General features: G+C 47.4%; 1 non-coding gene across 1 annotated transcript; it reads right to left on the minus strand.

Moving 5' to 3' along the window:
- Nucleotides 1–5,573: 5,573 nt before the first annotated feature.
- Nucleotides 5,574–5,680, minus strand: LOC141569823 (U6 spliceosomal RNA). The gene has a single exon (XR_012493603.1). It is a non-coding gene; the product is annotated as a U6 spliceosomal RNA (small nuclear RNA).
- Nucleotides 5,681–22,519: the final 16,839 nt, after the last annotated feature.

Genomic DNA, 22,519 nt, shown 5'->3' on the forward strand with positions numbered 1-22,519 from the left:
AACTATATTTAACAAATGACTATGGTACATGTGTTACAATTAACGAACCAATACTAGTACATTATTATTAACTGAAGTCCATGGTTTAGTCATAATTCCTTAGTTTTCCCCAATCTCCTTTTTCTGTTCCAGGAACCCATCCAGGGTACCATACTTTATTTAGTTGTTATGTCCCCTTCGGCTCCTTTTGGCTGTGCCAATTCCTCAGACTTTTCTTGTGTTTGGTGACCTTCACAGTTTTGAGGAGTGCTGGTCAGGTATTTTGTAGGATGTTTCTCAATTGGGATTTGTCTGATGTTTTTCTCTTAGACCGGGGTTATGAGAAAAACCCCGTTTTGGGGAGGAAGCGCAGAGGTAAAATGTCATTTTCATTCAACATATGAAGAGAATAATCAACACTTATCATTGTGGGTGTTGTGTGATCACCTGGCCCAGGTGTGTTTGCCAGGTCTTTCCACTGGAAAGTTACTTCCCCCCTCTCCATATTGTATCCTTTCGGAGGAATGACTGTAGTCAGTCCACACTTACAGAGAAGGGAATTGTGCTCGTCTTCCTTGGGCAGAGTATTTACATAAAATATTTGGAATTCTTGTGCACAGGAGATTTACCTCTTCTCCATTTGTTAATTTTTTAGTCATTTCTATCAGTATGGACTCATGGATATGTATTTTTATAATCCAATACTAAATTTGTTTTGTTGCTCAGATTTCTCCTTTGGCCACTGGGCACTTTTTCAGTTGGCTCCTTTGCTCCTTTGACACGCCCCCCCCCCCCCAAACAATGTGTGTGGTTTGTTTTGTTTTGTTTTTATTTGTTTTTGAATGCTTCCTTACTTTCTGATACTATGAGATTCTCTGGCTTATCATGTATAAGTCCTCTCCCAAATCAGCCATTTCTTCAAGGAGCCCTGGTTCTGGAGTGTTATTGCTTCTAGGCCCTCTCAGCTGACAGAACAAAGAAATAATTGTGTGTATACTAACTCATGGGTATACACACATCTATAAATATTTCTATATGTATCCATCTAGATCTGTACATCAAGCTAAACATGAGTTCACATTGCTGTCTTCAACTCTAATCCATTAGCACATGGATGATTCCAGCTTCCTCCTCTTGTCTATCTGTAAACTCTCACATCAATAAAGAGAAACCTGGTTTCCACCATCTGCTATCCATTCCTGTAATTGTTCAATTCCAATGTACATAGACAGTGGTATCAGAATTGTTAGCCCATACCCCTGTGGGAAACAACTGTATCAACTAGCGTATAGTGCGTATGTGCAGTTTCTTTTACCTTTTAGTCTTACAGACTATGCTGATTCCGAAGTTATTGTGGTCAGTACCTTTCCCCCTCACTGTCCTTCAGTTAGATTGTTTCATACATTTGCAATACTTTTAGATTCTTTTGTCACATTCTGCATTCCATCCTGGGATCCCCAAATTTGTATGTGTTAAGATTCCCTCTTTGTGCTGTAAAGTTCTATGAGTTTGGAAAAATGCAGAGTTGTATATCCACCATGACATACTATACAGATATTTTCACCTCCTGAAAATCTCCTGCACTTCACCTATTCAGCTCTTATCTTCTCCCTTTGAGCCCCTGGCAACCACTGATCTTTTACTCTAAGATTGTCGCTTTAGTTTTGCTTTTTCCAGAATATCATGTAGTTGGAATCATATAGCATGTAGCCTTTTCAGACAGGCTCCTTTCACTTAGCAGCATGCATTTAGGATTTACCCATGTCTTTCTGTGGCTTGATAGCTCATTTCTTTTTAGCACTAAATACTATTCCATTGTCTGGATGTACCAGTTTGTTTATTCATTCACCTATTAAAGAAAACCTTTGTTGTTTTAAGTTTTTGGTAATTATGAATAAAGCTGCTATAAACATTGATGTGCAAGTGTTTGTGTGGGCATAAGTTTTCAAATCAGTTCACTTAATACCTAGAAGTGCAAGTGCTGGATTATGTCAATATGTTTACTTTTGCTCGAAACTGTTGAGTTGTCTTGTGAAGTGGCTATATTATTTTGCATTCCCAGCGTCAATGACTGAGAGTTCTTATTGTTCCACATCCTCACCAGCAGTTGGTATTGTCAGATTTTGAATTTTAGCCATTCTTATAAGTGTGTAATGTCGTTTTAATTTGAAATTCTCCAGTGATAAATGATGTTGAGCATATTTTGGTCTGCTTATTGGCTATCTGTATATCTTCTTTAATGAGGGTATCTTTTCAAGTTTTTCACCCTTTTTTATTGTGTGTGTGTGTGTGTGGGTGAGTGGGTGCATGTTTCTATTTTGTTTGTTTGTGTGGTTTGGTTGAGAACCAAGTATGTTGGTTCTGGGGCCTTTTGGGAGGTGTTCCAGTACAGGCCCAGGTCAGCCACCACCTGTGACCGGCTGGAGGCTACTTGGTAGGAGCTACAAAGCGATCCATGATTGGTTGCTCTCTGTACTAGACCTGGAGGCTTATGGGAGATGCCACACTATGAAACGAGGACAGCTGCCATCAGTACTGGGTCTGGGGTACCTCTGCAAAAAGCCAAAACACACTGAGGCCTGCTGCCAGCTCCCAGCTCCCATAAGGATCCACCACGGATAAAGCCTCCGGCAGTATGATTTGGGTGTGGTGGGGTCTCAGTGAGTCAACAGGGTAGAGCAAGCAGAGCTCACCAGACCAATTCAAATTCAGATTTGGCCATAGGCCCGACAGTGGGTGTGGGGCTCAACACAGGAAAGATGGCGCCCGCCTGCTGGCTGTAGGTGAGAAGAATTCCATACAGGCAAAATAGTGACTATCTTCCAGCCCTCACTTGAAGCCACGCACCTCAGTCTACCCTCCCCCACATATGTCTCCGATGTCCCCCCAGTCACTGTCCCTCTGCTGGAGCCCAAGGTGAATGCCTGTGAGCAAGTGAGTCTGTGCGCAGACACTTTAAGAGGGTGGCTGGTTTTCCCACAGTCTTCTGTCCAACCCAGATGGTTGGAATCCCCACTGTTTTTCACAGCCAGATGTGGGGGCTCCTATTCCCAGCACCAGTACTCCTGGATGGGAAGCCTGGTGTGGGGGGCTGGGGTCCCTCCCTCCTCCGTGGGGAACCTTCGCGGCAGAGGTATCCCTCCCGATTTTCATCCACCACACAGAGGTTTGGGGTTAGCCTGTTCCACGTCTCCGCCCCTCCTACTAGTCTAAATGTGGCTTCTTTATATCCTTAGTTATAAAACTTTTGTTCAGCTAGACTTCAGAGGGTTCTCCAGGTTGATTGTTCTATAATTTAGTTGTTATTTTGATGTGTTTACAGGATGAGGCAAGCACAGCATTTACCTACTCCGCCATCTTGGATTGTTCTGCTTTCACCCATTTTTAATTGGTTTGTTTTACTACTTTTGCATTTTGAGTTCCTTGTATATTTTGGACACAAGTCCTTCATCAGATATGTGTTTTGCAAATATTTTCTCCCAATCTGTGGCTTACCTTTTGATTCCTCTAAGAGTGTCTTTCACAGAGTACATGTTTTTAATTTTAAGAAAGTATAACATGTTAATTTTTTCTCTTATGAACCATGCTTTTGGTATTGTATCTAAAAACTCACCACAAACTGAAGGACACCTAGACTTTCTCCTATGTTTTCTTCTAGAAGTTTCACATTCAGATCTATGACCCACTTTGAAGTACTTTTGTGAAAGGTGTAAGTTCTATGGTTAGGTTTGTTTTTGTTGTTGTTGTTTTTTTGAGGTAACATTGGTTAATAACATTGATAAGTTTCAGGTGTGCAACATTATAATTGAATATCTATATATACTATAGTGTACTCACCACCAAAAGTCTAGTTTCCATCTATCACCACACATTTGACCCCTTTTACCCATTTTGCCCTCCCTCCATCCTCTTCCCCTCTGGTAACCACCAATCTGTTCTCCATATCTATGAGTTTGTTTTTTTAATTTGTTTTGTTGGTTCATTCTTTATATTTTACATGAGTGAAATCATACAGTTTTGTCCTTTTCTGTCTGACTTATTTCACTTAGCATGACACACTCAAGGTCCATCCAAATTGTTGCAAAGGGTAGGATTTCACCGAGTAGTTTTAATATAATATAATATAATATAATATATATATATATATATATATATATATATATATATATATATATATCACATCTTCTTTATCCATTAAACAGTAGATAAATCAAGCTATTCCACTTCTGTGTATTTTTATGAAGAATGTAAAAATACTAATTAAAAAAGATATGTGCACCCCTATATTCATTATTTGTCACTTTGTTTCTTTTGTTTTGTTTTTTCCTCATGAGTATCCAATTGTTCCAGCCCCATTTATTGGAAAGACTTCCCTTTCTCCATTGAATTGCCTTTGCTCATATGTCAAAGATCAATTGACTATATTTGCATGAGTCTGTGTCCTGGCTCTTCATTCTGTTCTATTCATCTGTGTGTCTATTCTTTCACCAATACCGCACTGTCTTGATTAGTGTAGCTTATTACTTATTATCTCGATTACTACAGTCAGTCTTGAAATTGGGCTGTATGAGTCCTCCAACTTTGTTCTTCTTTAACATTATGTTGACAACTGTAGGTCTTTGCCTTTCCATATACACTTTAGTATCAGCTTGTCAATACAAAAATTACTTGCTGGGATTTTGATTAAGATTATGTTAAATCTATAGATCAAGTTGGGAAGAATTGACAACTTAAAAACGTTGAGTCTTCCAATCAATGAACACAGGGTATCTTTACATTTCATTTAGATCTTTGATTTTTTTTCCATCAGTTTTGTAGTTTTTCACAAACGGATCCTGTACATATTTGCTAGATTTATATCTAAGAATTTTATTTTATTTTGGTGCTATTGTAAATGGTAGGAATTATTGTGGGTCATTTTAGAAGCTGTCTACTACAAATTTTACAGGTAAATCTTTGACTACCCTACCCTTCCAAGTCCTTCTGTGGTTATTGGTCTAACCAGTTCTATTTCTTAGACAGTCTTGGTAATTTATTATTTCTTTGAAAGTTATTTCATCTAAGTTTTCAAATTTATTTGTAAAATAAAACAATCTTCTCTAAAGCTGAAGTTCATTCCTAGTATTATTTATGTCTTCTCTTTTTTTTCTTTATCAGAAAGAACATTTGTCTATTTCATAGCTCATTTCAAAGATCAAGCTTTTCTTGTATTTTCTTTCATTGATTTCTCCTTTATCTTTATTAATTCCTTCCTTTTACTTTTGTTTAGCTTATGTATGTTTTTCTTAGCTCTTAAAAACTTTATTTATCATCAGTTTGTTTGTTTTTAATAATTGTATTTAAGGCGATTCACTTTCCTCTGAGTACTACTTTGGCTATAACTCACCAGGTTTTTGTTTTGTTTTGTTTTAGTTTCAGGTGTACAAAGCAACATAATAGACATTTATACCCCTCACAAAGTGATAACCCCCCTTCCCCAAGGTACTACCCTTCTGACATTTTATGTAACTGTTACAATACCATTGACTATGTTCCTTATGCTACACTCCACCTCCTGTGAATGAACACACACACATATATATATAATAGTTGACAAAAATATGGAACGCTTCACGAATTTGTGTGTCATCCTTGTGCAGGGGCCATGCTAATCCTCTTTGTTTTGTTCCAATTTTAGTGTATGTGCTGCCGAAGTGAGCACTGTACCTCACCAGTTTTGATACATAGATATCTTACTGTTTTTCATCTTGCATTGATTTGTAATTTCCAATCTGATTTTGTCATTGACCAGGTTAGCAGTGTGTTTTTCTCTTCTTATTTCCAGTGGCATAGATTTCAAACCATTGTTTTGTTGGTAAATGTAATTTGTTTTGTCCCTGTGGCTAATATGTGACCCTCTATGATTTTTATTTGGAATTTGTTGAGATTTTCCTTGTGGCTTACTACATGATCCATTTTTATAAGTATTCAATGTGCATTTGAAAAGTGTGTGCATTTTCTGTTTGTTAGTACAAACACATACATGTTCAAGTTTACTAATTGTATTATTTAAATCCTATATGTCCTTGTTTAGTTAGTGTGTTAGTTAGTAAGTTAGTACCTGATGTGGCAACTTCTGCAAAAGTTATGTTTTTTACACTACAATTGTGGATGTGCAGATCTCTGTTTTAAACCTATGTTGTAAAGGCTTATAGTTATACCTTTGTGATGGCCTGTACCTATTATCAATGAAATAGCCTTAATATTTTTAATGCTTTTTGCTTTGAATTCTGTTTTATCTGACATTGATGTTGCTATACCGGTATTCTTTTTATTTGCACTTGAGTATATTTTTCAATATTTTTATTTTCAACCTTTTTGTGTTATTTTGTTTTACATATGTCTCATAAAAGTATGCATTTTATTTGTAAGCTTCTAAAGTTTGCCTGTACTTTAGTAATACACATACTAAAATATAGACATTCTCTGTCAAAATTCAGCGTTAATCTGATCTCTATTTTCCTTCCAAACAAGACAAGAAATTTGGTATGCATTTTCTTACCTCTGCTCCCTTTTTGTTATTGGGGTCCATGCTGCCACCCCAATCACTTCTTGTGTTGATACCTTCTCTTACAGATTTACTGATTTCTTTGTTCATTGTACCTTATATCCCACTTTTTGTGCTCAAATTAATTGTGTTCCTTGGTGCAATATATCTACTATTCATTTCAGAGAGGATTTGTGACTGATTACATTTTAGAGGGCTGGAATGTCTGAAAATGCCTTTATTTCACCCTCCTCATGGTCTCCTGGTATTAGGTACCAAATGTATTCCAGAATGGTAACGAATTTTTTTTAATATAGTATTTATCATTTCTAGAAAGTAGGCTATGAGAAGGAGTCTGTCAGGGATGCTCAGTCCATCATTTCACTCTCCCATGCCTGTTTCTTAACCCAGGTCTCACTAATAATATGTGTGGGCCAGGGCTGGGCAAACTGCCCGTCTTTCTTCCTTTTCTTTGCACCCCTGCCCCACCAGGAAAATCAGTCCGTTATCAGGATATCCATTGGGCCACCAACAAGTAGGTCAAGTGACTATGCATCACATATCAGGATAAGGGTGTGGATTGCTCCTCTTTCTCTTTCACCCATATAGCTGGTGCCATATGCTAGTGTAGGGACAGCTTTTAATCAGCCATTACTATTTTTTGTTTGTTTTCTTCTTCCATGAAACCAATAGGAGTGGGCTAAGATGTGAAATTTAGATTTGGCCTTGTGGTGGGAAAAGATCCCTCAGGATTCTAGGCTAGGCTGCACAATCCTGCCCGACATACCAGAGCTTGCACTGAGGTTTGAGGCCCAAAGCCCAGCTAACAATAAAGTGCTACTTCTCTTTCCTTTGCCATTGTTCTGTGTGGATATATCTCTCCTGAGGACCTTGGGAGAGCTGGCTTTGCTATGGGGCAGCATTTTGGTATTCCTGAGTCCCTTAGTCAAAATAGGACACTCCAGTTGCACTATATTCCCAATAGCTTCATGGTAATCTTAGTCTTACAGTTCCACTTCCTTAAAGATATGAAGAGTAAAACTGAATATGAATATGCCTTCAGTGCAGAAGACACGGGTGTCAATTTCAGCGTACCACAGCCCCAGGCAGGGCTATGGTATAAATTTGTAGAAGTTATGGGCTACACGGCTCTAGAGTGCTCCCTTCTCATCATAGACTATGTGAATGGCATCCTTGGAACTATGTACCGCAACCTTATGTGGTGTCTCTGCCCACCCCACCCCAGCTGCCTGTAAGGATGTTTCCCATTCCCTTTTCTTTTAGTGAATGACCCTATAAATGTCCATTGTCGTAACATTCCAGGTCTTGTCTTATCTTGTCATGGTGCCTTATCCCATGCTCCTTGAATTAGACCTGTCAGCTCTTTGACACCTGCTTGGGTTAAACTTGAGACTTAGACAGCAAACATGACCCAGATTATATAGATGGGAAATGGAGAAACCAGTGTTCTAAGCCAAGTCTATTTGATTCCAAAGCCTACACTCTGTCTAGTACAGGCAAGGAGCTGGAGGAATGCAGCTAGCAAAATGTCTGAGGCTTTGTTCCATCCCATGAAGGGCATGGTTATCCCAGAATCATTTTTTTTGTTTGTTTTTTATTTTTTAAATTTTATTTTATTAAATTTATTGGGGTGACAATTGTTAGTAAAATTACATAGATTTCAGGTGTACAATCGTTTTTTAATTTATTACATTTCCCCTAAGTCTCTACCAGGCAATCACTTAAGGTCTCTTCCAACTCTACCATTGGTGATATAGGATATATCTCTCTTCAGTTAGTGAGGCCTCTTTTGGTTGCAAATGGAATGCATCCAACTAAAACTGGTCTAAGCCAAAAAGGGACCTTGTTAGTTCACAAAAATGAAAAGCACAAGGGTGGTCTGGTCAAACAATGCTAGATCCCAGGCTCAAATTAAGTCTATCTTTTGGATGCCCATTTCTCTCTGCAGGCATCATTCCCAGGCAGACTCTTCTCACAGAGTTTCTGAAACTCTAGGCTTATGTCTTCTGGCTGATCAATCCCCAAAGTCTCTTTCCTTATGTTTTTATCAAAAGTTCCAGGGAGGATGTCTATTGGCCCAGCTGGGGTCACATGACTCTGCATAAACCAATCACTCTCTCCAGTGTGATGGAATGTTCTGATTGGCCAGGCTGGGTCATCTGGCAACCCTTGAAACTGATTCACATGGACTCACAGTGTGGGAAGGGTGGTTTCCCAAGAAAATTTGGGTGCTGTTATTAGAAGAGAAGGAATGGATGTTGAGCAAATGATAACAATGGTGTCCTGCATTTCTAATCTTACAGATGAGAAAACGGAGACCCAGAGAATGGTAAGGCCTAGCTTATGATTGTATGGCCTGTGTTTTGAGCAATTTAAAGTGACTTCTGCAGGTCAGCATTTATCAGAAGCTGCCTCCTGCTTTTGTCCCAGCATCACAGATGCCAGGACATCTCTGGTGGCAATTTTGAAGTTTTCAAGGCCAAGGGAAGTTGTAGGTCTCACAGAGTTACAAATGTATGCTGTGGGATAGAAATCAAGACACCTGCATCCTAGTCCTAGCTCTGCCACGAACTTGCTGCGTGAACTTGGGCAAGCTCACTCCTCACTCTAGGCCTCAGTGTTCCCATCTGTAAGGTGAGAGGGTTGGATTGAACGGTCTGAAAGCATACTATACATTGATGCTTTTGATCCACTCTTGGGGAGGGAGGGAGGGATGGAAGGACGGAGGGAAGGTGGAAGGCTGAGAGGAAGTCCCTCCTCTCCATCTGGAACCATGTGGAATTTCTGCAGTGGAGACATTTAACCTGACTTTAATTTGAGTTGAAACGTCTGATATTTCTGATAGTAATAACATGCCCTGGATGGGGCAGGGGGGAGCAAGGGCCCCTGAAAAGAACACCAAAACGCCCCCTCTGTACCTTCTCTTGAAGCACAGCCCACAGCAGGTGGGGGTCCCAGCACCAGGGCCCGGGGAAGTGGATGTTCCCAAGAAGCCGGGTCGGATGAATCCGTCCTGGGCTGGCAGGCAGCCATGCTGGCTGCATGGCTGGCTTTCGGCACCTCCTTCTCCCTTCAGCCTGCCCCATCCTGCCCTGCTAGGCCTGTTGGCTGGCTTCAGGCTGGGCCAGAAGCAGTGGAAAGCTAGGGTGAGGGCCAGGCAGTGGGTAGGGTATGAGGTGCCACCTGAGATGTCAGGCACATGCCCTGGCAGAGTCAAGAATGAAAGCGGTGTGAGCACATGTATGTGTTGGGGCGGGTGGGTGGGGCAGAGATGGTGGAACAGTAGCCATGGTGGCCTCTACTAAGTGTGCTCATCTCTTCCTAGATATCCGCCCACCTCCCAACTGGGTTCATCTTTCCACACAAGCATCTCCTCCTCAATGGGAGATGCCCTCGACTGCCACCCTGTCCTCTCCTGCTGAGACTCAGATGGTTCATCTTAACCCTTTTCTCTGGTATGAAGTAATCCCTAGCCCAGCGAGGTGCAGGGGGTGGGGTCACTCATTCATCAGGGGATGCAGCTAAAATTTCTCCACTCTTTTCACTGCTGGGCCAAGTGCACTGTATGAAAGTGGAAGTCCTGCCTTGTGTCTAACTTTGTCCCCTCATACTGTATTTATTCTCCTCTGGAGATAGCAAACTGCTGCTCACCAGCCACTACATAAATAGTGCCTGGAGCCAGTGAATAAATGGCGCCCTTGCCGCCCCTCCTCCAGGTTTTTCATCTCCCCCAGCCTCCTTTCCTGCCTTAATGATCCTTCTGTGATGGGGTGATGAGTGGGCACTGGAGAGCCCATGCTGACCGACTAGCCCAGAGCAGGCAGCCCTCCAATTACCCACAGCGCTCAGGCGAGGGGCAGGCAGGGGGTGGGGAGGGAGGGCTTTTTCCCCCCTTTAAATATATATATTTAAGCAAGGAAGCAGATTTCACTTTCAATCTTCTCTCCAAGAGATTGTTATAAACAAAAGCAGGTCTGGGGCAGGAGGAGGAGGGGGACGAGAGGAAAATGATTTGGGAGATTAAGGAGGCGGCCACGACAGCGTCCCCTTTTAAACCTCAATAAGGTTGTTTTTCTTGGTCGTTTTTTCCTCTTTCCCTCTCCAGCCAGCGTTACTTAAAAGGAACATTATGTTATCACAAATCAGATTTCCAAACATCATCTCCAGGTCACTGTGAACAGCTCAGCAATTTGGCTGCAGATTCCTGGAGAAGACGTCCCCTTTAACCTCAAACTCAGGAGGGAGCTGCCCCCATCACCAATGCTGGGGAAACCCTCTTGGCTGAGAGCAGAGAAAGGCAGGGCCTGGGGGCGAGCGGGGGCTGGGAGGGGGCTCCTGTGCCTTCAGGCAGGAGAGGGAACACCACTCACCACCATGCCACCCCACCTCCAGACGCCTTAAAGGGGCAGCTGGGGCATCTCACTGCCCGTTGGAGGACATCCTTGGTTCTGCTGGGTGGGGGCTGGACCCTGGTGGGGTAATGTGGGTTTCATTTTTCCTGTGCCATAAACTTGGGGCTTATCAATGCCACAGAGCTGCCAGGGGAGATTAAAGTCAAGGCTGGCGCCCTAGTTGCAATGCACAGTGAGAGACCACAAGTATTCCAGCCAGGACGGTGCAGGCTAAGGTGAGATAAGGGTGAGGCAGCTGAAGGGCTTCTGGAATAGTGCTATTCCCCCCATGGTCTGCTCCCTCTGGCCAGGTAACAAGGCCAGTCTTTGTCCTCAACCCTACTCTGCCCTCTGAGTATACAGCAAAAGTTGAGAGGAAAAGGTAGGAGAAGGCAGGCTAGGAGGTGTCTGAGGTATGTAGAGCTGAGCTGCAACTACGGCAGGAAGGATTTGGGCTAGGCACAAAGGATTTCCAAACAGTGAGGATTTGAAACTGGTGGAGTAATTTTTCTCACAAAGAACAGAAGTGAATCAGTGAACTGTAAAGAGTTGGTGATTTTGGCCTCTACCCCATGGAAACAGCTGAGTGACAATAATTGGGATTGGAGTTCCTGCATGTTATGTGTGTCCTCCACTGCCATAGAACTGAGCCAAGCACAAAAGGTTAAATTCCAGGTCCTCAAGCCAAAACATTCTTTCAAGGATCCTACCTCCATTAACATGTGTGTACTTCCCAATAGCCCTGGGGTGCAAGAATTAGGACCTCCATTGTGTAGATGGAAAAACAGAGGCTCAAAGAGAAAGTGGCTCATGAAGACCACCCAAGGAGGGGGTTGAAGAGTTGGAACTGGAACTGCGATCTCCCGGCCTTCACTCCCAGGCTCTTTTCTTTGCTCTTGCCTTTTGGGTGGACCTTTGCAGGCCAGCCCTTGCTCCAAAGACTTCCTAAATGAAGCAGGTGACAAAGCAGGTCCAGGAGTGGGCTCTCGGTGTTGAATGAGGTAGAGGTAGTGGGATAGTCCAAAAGACCAAGAATGGCCCTGACGATGTGGAACCCAAAGAAAGAGTTCCATAAGCAAGGCCAAAGTCAGAGAGCTGGCAGAGAGGCCTGCAGGGAGGCTGAGATGCCAGAGGTGGCTGTAAATCGGGACGACCCGGGGCTGGGAGTCCTTTGGCAGCATTCACCAACTCTTTACAGTTTACTGATTTGCCTGGCGAGTCAGTGAAGTAAGTTCACCTGGCCCAGGTATCAAGGGCTTTGGTACCCCTATAATCACTCTGTGGCCTTGGGGTTGGAGGAACCAACGGGACTCATTAGAGCCAACCCAGGTGTCACAGCTGGCCGAGAGCGCCTCCCTCCTGAGCATTGTAGTTTCGTGCCCCAGCCGGTGCAGGGAAAGGAAAAGCAGCTCACACGTACGAGGGGCCAGGCCCTTACACATCGTGATCCCAGAGATTCCTGCCAACAGTCCTGGGAGGTGGAGACTTTGTTCTCCATTCCGTGATGGGAAAATGAGGTTTTACTTGTAAAGGAAGGCACTTGCACAGGACTCATCAATAATTCTGCACAGAGGCTGGATTCGAACTCAACTCTATCTCACCAAGACTCATGGTCTTTCTGCTAAGCTACGGTCTCAAGTGTGCAGTTGGAGACACCTCAGGGGTCAGGGGAGAAAGTGCCCACCACAGGCCCCTGGGGAACTCTCATTTTGGGGGGCTCTAGGCCTTCGGTCCTCCAGGTTCCCCACTCTGAGGGCCCTCAGACTCTCCAACTGCTGGGGTCCTGGGCAGGCCAGACACCAGCAGCTTCAGGGGCCTGGGGGTTTAGTTGAGGACAGCCTGCCACCCCCATTTCCAGACTCCCCCTTCCTCCTAGGCTCCTTTACTCTCCCTCCAGAGCTGTCAAACTCAGCACCCCCAGAAAACTGTCCCAGGCGAGGGGGCACTGGAGGGGCATTCTGCTTTGCTCCACTGACTCCTGGGCAACTGGCCTGGCCACCCTTCTGCCATGTTCCTTTGGGAAGAGAGTTGCAGGCAGCCTTGGGTAGCTGATGCTCGACCCGCCACCCCCACAACCAGGCGGCTTAGCCATCAACACTGAGCATACAGAGGCCTCTCCCTTGCTTGCTTTATTTATCTTGGCCCAAGGACGATGCAGTCCGGATCTGAGGGGAGGATGGAGAGGCCATTTCCAATATTTCCTCCCGGCCTCTCTATGCCCCTGAGATGCCCCTTAGTACCCGGGAGGAGAGGGACAGAGGTCAACGGTCTGAAAACAATAGCTTTAAGCCGGGGGGGGGGTGAGGGAGAGAGAGGGCCCAGAGCCCACAAACCCTGTGATGGGCTGGCAGGTACTGCACACCACCCCAGGCCATGTGGACAGGCAGGGAGGGCCAAGGACTCAGATCTTAGCCCCTCAGCTGAGCCCACCACAGGCCCAGCCTCAGCTATGGGTAGATGGGGGAGGGACTGACCTCCCTCCCAGGGCCAGAACTGCACAGTGGTGCAGAACCGCCAGCCCTGGGAACCAGTGCAAACGGTCCTCTGTCCAGGCCAGTAGGAGGGGGGGGCTCGCAGGTCTGCCTGGAGTTCCAGGAAGCTCCAGGCTCGTATTTCAAGAGCCCATTTGCCTCAGCAGAGCAGCCCCACCACGGAGCTCCCAGCCATCCCCCTCTCCAGCTTGTTTGCACTGCTGGAATCCCTGTCTCCAGTTATCATGTCCCCCGCCACACCCAGCTCTGTCCTTCAGCCAAGCCACACACATGGAACTGCTTTCATCTCCTTCCTTGACTGGGCCTGCCCTTTCCCAAGGGCTCAGGGACTTTGCTCCTCTGAATTCCCTCCAGTGTGTCTCTATCACCCTCATGCCCGGGATGCTCAGCTGCACAGTGGCCTCAGAGGAGGGGCGGGAGTCTTGGGGGCTGCAGCCGGCTGGCCTGCTCCCCAGGCTGGACACAAACACTAGGGAGGGGAGGACGTTTCCTGTGTCTCTCAGCCTCCCTCCTTCCTTCAGGCTCTGCAGGGGCCTGAGGTGGTGGAAGTGGGGGTGGGGGAGTCACCTTACTTCAGTCAGCAATGAGTCTAAGCAGCTCCAATATGGAAGACCAAAGGGGTCTGAGTTGGTTCCTGCCCATGAGGGTCTGGCCGACCAGTAAAGAGGTCATATTACTAATAATAGCAATAATACCACTGTGACAGTCCTTCCTTTGTGGCAGGTACTTCCCTATGCACTGCACACAGATTAATCATTTCCTCCTCACAAGGACCCAATGAGGCAGTAACTAAAACTATGTCCATTTTACAGATGAAGAAACTGAAGCTCAAAGACATCATGAACATTATCCTAGGAACTAAGGAATGTCAGAGTTGGGGCTCCGTACCCAGGTCAGCTGATTCCAGAGCCTGTGCTCTCCACTGCTACACTGAATCTGGCTAGAAAGCTCAGTGAAGGTTTAGAGGGAGAAATAGGTCCAACAAGACAGCTCCAGGAAGGCTTCCTGGAGGAAGCCACATTTTCTTTTTCTTTTTCTTAATTAGTTTCAGGTGTACAAAACAATGTAATAGTTAGACATTTCACCCCTCACAAAGTGGTAATCCCCCTCCCCCAATCCATTGCCCCTCTGACATGGTATGTAGCTGTTACAATTCCATTGACTCTATTCCCTATGCTGTACTCCATATCCCGTGACTATATATATATTAAATTATAGTTGACATACAATATTATTCAGCTTCAGCTTCAGGTGTACAGTGCAGAGGTCAGGCATCTACACCGTCCATGAAGTGGTCTCCCTAATAAGACAAGTGCCCATCTGACACCCTACAAAACCTTCACATTATTGATTATATTCCCCAAACTGTCTTTCATATCCCTGTGGCAATACTGTAGTTACCAATTTGTGCTTTCTAATCCCCTCACCTTCTCCCTCATCCCCACCCCCATTCCCATCTAGCAACCCTCAGTTTTCCTCTATATCTCTGAGACTATTTCTGTTTAGGAAGCAGCATTTTCAAAGAGCCTCACAGGGAACTTGAACAGGTAGAGATGTGGGAAGACATGCCAGGTGAAGGTAATAGTGGGAGCAAAGAACAGGGAATAGGACATTGTAAGCCAGGTTCAGAGAAGACAAGGAGCTAAGCATGACGAGGACCAAGGGCAAATGGTGGCCTTGGGAGGCACGGCTGGGAAGACGATAGGTCCTCTGGTGTCAGCTTCAGGGAGGGGTAGAGCCTGGTTTGAAATCTCCTGAGGCTTTGGGGAGAGGCTACTGTAACGATCCTCTTCTGTTCTGTGGTGGCGGCAGTGGGGAGGTGTGGGGGTGGCTGCAGATGGCAGAGATAATGGATTGACAGGACCTGGTTCCCAAATGGATGCCAGGTGTGAGGAAGAATGAGGAGGCCACTGAGGGGTCGGGTGGACCATTTGGTTCAGGACATGGGGAGTCTGAGGTGCCTGTGCGGCATCCAGCAATGAGCCCTGTATGGCAGAGCAAAGGGGGGGGGGCCTCCATGGCTGCAGTGTAGAGTTCATGACTTCCAGGGGTGAGAGGTGGTGCTGGGAAGGAAGGCTGGAGCCCTGAGTACCAAGTTAGTTCGTTAGCACTTGACTCTACAGGCAATGGGGCGCCCCTCAAGAGTTTTTGAGCAGGGGAGTCATGCAATCAGATTTGCATCTTAGGAAGGTCCATTTGGCCATATCATCAATATTATCAATGTCAAGGACAGGTAGTGAGGAGAGGCTGCTTCGGGAGGAGGCCTGAGGAAAGACAGTAGGCATGGAAACAAGGGGACAGACGCGAGACATTCTGATGGTAGAAAGGGCAGGACCCGGACAGTGGAAGCAAGGTGAAAAGAGTAAGTGACACAGCTGCTATGGGGACAGAGCCCCAGAAAGCAGTTTCCAGGCTCTCGGCCTCATGTGGAAAGGTGTTGGCTCAGGTAGTAAATGGCCATCAACTGTGATTGCATGGCCATCAGCTGTGGCTAGTTGGCCGTCAGCTGTAACCAGTGAGCCATTGGCCACTAATATAACTGCCGTGGCTACGCTAGCAGCAAAAATGAGGGCTAGCAAGAAGATGGCAGCTGAGCTAGCAAGTGCGGATTGCAGACAGGCGGATGCCGCCAGTGAGAATATAGTGATATGACTCCCCTCTCATGGCTCCGTGGGTGTTCCTTTTTGGCCTCACCATATCCTGCGTTCTCTTGTGGGGAGCGGGAGCTGAGACCCCGCTGGCCGCCCCGCACGACAGCTGCCATATGGAGAAGCAGCAAGCAAGAGAGTGAGGCCATCCAGAGGGAGACAGGTGCCCACCAAGGCTGCGGCAGAGAGAAACGGGGTGGCTGGAGCCAGGGAGAGAGGCGAGGTGCAGCCTGTTGCTCCCTCTGCACTTGTCTGCTCCCCTGGAGGCCCTGGCCACAGGCTTTTGTTTGAGGACAGAAGAACTACTTCCAAAGGCAGCGCCTCCCTCTTGCCACAGGTTATAAATCTCCAGGGCCAGACACCCGACACACACACCTGCCGCAGGCCTGGGCTTGGCAGCTGGGCCGCCAATGTAGGGGGCAGTGCTTCCCAAGGACGGGAGGCTTTCCAGGCTCTGTTTCCAAAAGAATTCCCGGCTGGTGAAACACCAATAAAGGAGGGGGAGAGGAGGCCATGCATCCCTGAGCAGGGCGGCGTGCAGTAGGGTGAAGGGCCAGGGAAGGGAACAGATGGGGGTGGTTCATGCAAAGGAGCAGGGCTTGGCTGGGGAACAAGGCAAAGAAGGGGTACACAGGAAGGTGGGGGCCAGAAATCTGGAACAAAAGAGGCTCCTTTGGGCCTCAGACCTCTGATGCAACATGTGCTTTTCCCAGGGGCCACGCTGGCCGAAGTCAGTGTGGGGCCAAAGCAATGGCCAACACCCCCGCCCCCCACATGCAAACATAGACTGAGATCAGCTCAGAGCTGGAAGGACTTTGGCAAATGCTTGTGTCCAATCCCAAGACATGACAGCTGGGGAAGCAGGGAGTGCAGAGGGGGAGCAACTGCCCAACTCTACAGAGCCAGGCAGTGGCAGAGCTGAGATCATAGCCCAGGCCTTTACCACCTGGGCCCAGGCTTTCTGGCACTAAGTTCCGCCTCCCAATGAAAGGAGATGACAATAGAGATGAAAATATCTTGGGACTTCTCTATCCCCACTTGGCGAGAAATCTTCCCCCCTCTAATTTGCTGGGGACAGAGGGTGGACTGCAGCAGCGTAATTACCAGGGCAATTAGACTTTGGTGATCTTGGATGGATTGAACATGACAGACTTGGGAAAAGTGTGGACAGAGGCTAAGAGGTCATCCCGAGGGGTAGAAGGCAAGTTGCAAGCCATTGAGGGAAACTGGGGCACCTGACTGGAAGATGGCAGGATACCTGACTGGAGTTTGAATGGCCATAGAAAATGGCTATAAGCTGGAAGAGAAGAGAGGAGGAGAGGGCAGGCACGGGGACAGGGAGGTCAAGGTGACTAGGAGTCCTCAGAAGAGTGACACTTGTTTCAGGCGATAGCTGTAAAGGGGCCACGTGACATCGGGTGTCCAGGGAGCTTGGTCTGATCTGAACTCCAGAAAACTGCCCAGAGATCCAGATTGAAAGACTGGCTTTCTCAGAGGCCAGGGAGGCTGGAGAGAGACACTAGGTGGCCATACTGTGGGGACCATCTTTAGATCAAAGGCGTCTGAGAGGGAAGTTTGGAATTGGGCTGGATGGGCAGGCGGTGACATCGCTACACTCTCTTTGGCTCTGACAGACTGTGGGGGCTGCAGACAAGGGTTAGTAGCCCACACTCCCTTTGGTGCATGGACAGGAAATGGGCATGCACATTGCACGCATGTGCCCTCACTTACATGCATTCCTGGGAAAACCCACACACTCTCTGGTCAGGAAGAAACCTCCTGACCCCAAGTGTCAGAGGCTGTGATGCCTCCAGGATAGCCCTAGCCCAGAACTCGGGGGCCCTGGGCTGGGCCACACTATACAGGCCCCTCACTGACCTGGTATCTTGGACCTCATTTCTGCCATTCCTGCCACACTGGGTTTCCTACCTGCTCCCCCCAGTAGCCCACGTCCTCTGCTGCCCCAAATGGTCCCTGCCAGGGGACTTTCTGGCCATTTTGTTGGCTCCTACAGCAAGCTCTGTACTGTAGCTCATGACCACTCTGCCATGGCCTTCCCAATCCTTTTTGTGTCTTGCCCTGAATTTGGCTGCAGTCCTCTGCAGTGAGCTCACCACCCAGACCCTTCCACTGCCCCGAGGAGTTTCCCTTAGGAGCTCCCAGTTCTTAAGCATTTTCTAACCTGTCTGCTAAAGTCTCCCTTTCTGATGCCCCAGTGCATACAGTAGGTACTGATGCAAGCTTGTTGATGGTGTAACAGAGATGGAAATAAGGTTCAGTATCTCTAGATCCCCAGACCTTAACTGCTGGCAGCTGAAAGATTTTGAAGGTGCCAAGCGCTGGCCAGATCACCTGGCCTTGGCACATATGCCCTCCGGGAGGGTGGCAGTGGTTAGGCCTGATCCAGAGGATGATGCAGAGGGTAAGGCACAGAACAACTTACCATCTCCTGCTGACTGGTAGGAGCAAAGACAGAGCCCCGTTGACTCCAGTGCTTTGTTTGCAGGCTGCCAGGCCTACCCCAAGGTTGTATTCGGAGTCAGAGGTAACCACAAGCCAGCCAGTCATCCTGTTTGAAGAAGTGTCTACAGTGTTTGGGGAGACATAACAATATGTCCTTTGTCTTTCTCCTCCTTCTCTCTTTTTCTCCTTCTCACTTTCCCTGTTCTCTAGTTCTTTATGTGGCAATTTTCTGGCCCTCCTCCAAAAAGGGGGGGGGAAAAAAGAGGCCACCAAGTTAGGCTGAAGAGGTAATTGGGGCAGATCTGTCTCTCTTGTGAACTGGCTGGCCCCTGGGACCCAGGATGAAGGCAGAGGCAGGGGACAGGGGTCCGTCTGCCTCCCTGCAGGAAAGGTTCACAAAGCTGAGTCCATCTCAGGCGCTGAAGAACTAACGGCCTGGACCCTGATGTGCTCCCGGGGGCAGAAGAACACCATGCTGGTTTGCACAGGTACACACCCGTGCAGGAGCAGAGGGAAGGAGTCAGTGGCACCCCAGGTCACCTGTCAGGCCCAGGCTGGGCCAGAGGCCTTTCGATGCCAGTGTCAAGCACTTGGGTTCTTCCTTGGGACTCTGAGCTAGGCAAAGTAGTCCAGAAACAGAGTCCCAGCACATCCTCTACCCCGATGTTGACAGTGGGAGAAAACTTTCAGCCACATAGTTCTGTGCTCACCAAGTCCTCCAAAGGTCATCATATCCCTCCTCCAGTCTCCAAACTAGAAAATTTTCTCCCAACCTGGTAGCCAACCCCTTCCTGCCAAGCTCACACGTTCCAGTCTCGGAAGGGCCCCATGAGGCCCACACTCCAGCAGCACTGGCCTTCGGCTTGGGAGCCATGCTTGGTGGCTTCTGAGAGCAAGACTGGGGATCCTCCAGGGAAGGTGAGTAAGAAACCACATGGTATAGCCAGTGGGGCACCTGGGGGCCCAGGGCCCCTCTCTGCTGAGGATTACTTCAGCGTAGGGCCTTCATGGCTCCAGAGAACTGCCCTGGCCTTTCTGGCAGCCTGCCTGCATCTCAATTTCTAAGCAGAGCCCGGGGTCTAGCCTCAGGAGCAACCCGAGTTCCAGCCCAAGGCCTTCTGAGAGCTGCAGAGTAAAGCAGCCCCAATCAGCCTTTGGCTGCCTTGCTTCCTGCAGGTGGAGAAATCATCCTATTTATCCCCAAATGGATTTGTCTACTCAAACAACAAACAGACACAGAAACACACATGGAGTCACAGGCACATTTGCAAAAAACAGATCTATAGACACACAGAATCAGTCTCTCTCTGTCTCTCTGTCTCTCTGTCTCTCTCACTGTCTATCTCTGGCTCTGGCTCTTACCCCCTCTCTTTCTCTTACTCACCCTTTCCCAAGGCCCCCTCCTTCCTGCACAGCATTTATCAAAGTGGCCTGACCTCGTGTTGTAAAAATATACAGCACGGAATGAAATCCACGTTAAACTCTCTTCTAAATATATTCAAATAATAGGAATTCTCATCTGCCTGATCGAATTTGCTGCTTGATATTAGAAGCATGCCAGGCTCTTCTGGCTGAGCTTGGGGCAGGGAGGGGCCGGCATTCCCTTGGGTGGGTGGGGCCGTGGTGAGAGGGGGTCTTCGTTCTGGCCAAGAGACCTTGCACGGCCACCTCAGCCCACAGCCAGTGCAGTCCACTGACAAACGCCGACAAGTGCAGACAAACCCATCACTCCTCTGGCCCACACAGCGCCTCATTTTGTCTGGAAATCCTGAGCGTCTGCCCCACTCCAGTCAACACCAGGGCTCACACGCCATCCTGCAGTTACTCCCAAGCTTTGTTAGCACCCATCTCCATGGCCCACAGGACCAGAAACTCCTTGAGGTCAGGGGCCATATCTTCTATATTTTTGCATCCAAAATGTCCTGGTACAGAGTAAAAGGTTGGGCAAACATTTTTGAATGGCCAAATTTGTTCGTTCATTTATTCATTTGTTCAATCTATATTTATTGAATCCTTAGTATGTGCCCAGCACTGATAAGCATTGGGAACAATAATGAACTGGCCCTGTCACAGCCAGCTCTAGGAGGAGCTGCCCTGGGTCAGACTCCCCTCAGGGAGTCTTCATCCTCGCACAGCAAATAATAGGACTGGCTAAATCTTAGACAGCTTTTCAGATGACAGCATCTGCCTCATCCTGGCTTGCTCAAGACTTGGATGTGAGGCCGCTGGCTCCCTGGGACAACACTGGGCAAGCAGAGAAGGGGGAAAGCCAGGGGTCAGGCTGGCAGTGAAGGCAGCTTCCAAGTGGATAGTTTGGTGCCAAAGGGCAGGGACTGAGTCAATAGTGGGCCCTGAGGTTCCAAGAGGAAATGACTACTGGATATTAATCAGATGGGGACCGGAGCACCAGGGAGTCTGCTATAGGTGATCTAGTGTCTGGGAGAGCAGTCATCATCTACAGAGGGCCCCCAGGGTGCAAATATGGAAGAATGAATCTGTTGGTACAAGCTGCCTTGTGCTGGTAAATGTTTAATAACTTGGTCACTGGGAGGGGAAAAAGCCCTGATTTATATTGTTTGCCAATTGCCGTGGTGTAAATACTCCCAGAGTGGCTGAATTCAAGCTGTCAACATGACGTCTCTGAATGTGGATTTGGGAAGAGATATGCACCAGCAGGGCTCATGAGCCACTGTGAACCTTGCCCTGGTCTAGGGTGAGCATCAGGAGCTTAGTTCTACAGAGGGTCTGGCCAGAGGCTAAACAGCAAAACGGGGCTGTGAGCCAAGGGACCCGGCGTGGGGAAAGCGCCGATGCCAGGGGCAACCTTGGAGCCCCATCAGCAGGCAGTGCTAGGAAGACAGGAAAGGCGAATGCCAGCACATGGAGGACGAGTGGTGAGTGAGGCTGAGTAAGTCATACGGCCTCTGCCAGGATTGGCTTGGAGATCTGCTGGCTGATTTGATGCCTGCAGAGGCAGGAGAAAATGAGTGGGTTATGGCGGGGGTCGTGGAGAAATGTTAATATGTTTGATCCTTAAAATAATAACACACCTTTATGTAGTGCTCCCCTGTGTCAGGCCCTGTACCAGCATTTTGCATGTATCAGTTCAGCCGATCCTCAAAACCACCTGGGGAATAGGTTATTATTATTATCTCCAAGTTTACAGATGAGGAGAATGACAGACAGGTTAAGTAACTGTCCCAAGTCACATGGCAGTCTGGCGCCAGTCCACTCGCAACCACTGTGTCATATTGCCTCTAGCTGTACTTCTCTAATGGAATCTTCTGAAAGTGGACATCTTGCCTAGGCCCTCAGTACCCGACAGAGCTCTCTAAATGCTTTCTCTCGCTCATTTCGCTACCACCTACCTGCCAAACAGGGCAGTGGTTCCTGCTCTCTGGGCCTATGGCCACCTACGCCCCAGCAGACTCAGTTCTCAGTTTTATTCTTTGTGACGTTGGGACCTATGATGGTGATATGTGTGTGTTAAGGTGAGGGGTGGCTAAGCATGGGTGGTCTTTGGAAGAGGGAGGAAACTTTGTCTGGGAGGAGGAAAAGGGGAGGAGAAAGAGGAAGGTGGAAGAAAGGGAGGAGAAAGAGATCAAGCAGAAGAGGGTGGCACCTCCAGGCCTGGACTTGGCAGAAACTGGTCTCTGAGCACGGCTGTGACCCCTGTACACGCTCGGGGCAGCGTGAGGTGCGACTTGCTGAAATGTAAACAGGAAGACAGGATATGGGCTTTGTGGGTAGCTGTGGAATTAGTTATCACATACAGTGTGTATGTGCGTGCGTGTATGCATGTGCGTGTGTGCACACACGCGCATGTGCACACAGATCTGCTCACATGCCCGTATTCCAAAGAATGACTGTAGCCGAGTGTGATCATCTAGGCACATTTGTGGGAATGTGTGACTGTGTGTGTGAGAAATGCTGACATCCCTGACTCCTGGAATTTCCCTGGACTTCTGGAAAAACCCCAGCAGAGAGGCTTGGCAAGGG

This window comes from Rhinolophus sinicus, chromosome X (genome assembly GCF_036562045.2).
Source record: "Rhinolophus sinicus isolate RSC01 chromosome X, ASM3656204v1, whole genome shotgun sequence".
Taxonomy (NCBI): Eukaryota; Metazoa; Chordata; class Mammalia; order Chiroptera; family Rhinolophidae; genus Rhinolophus; species Rhinolophus sinicus.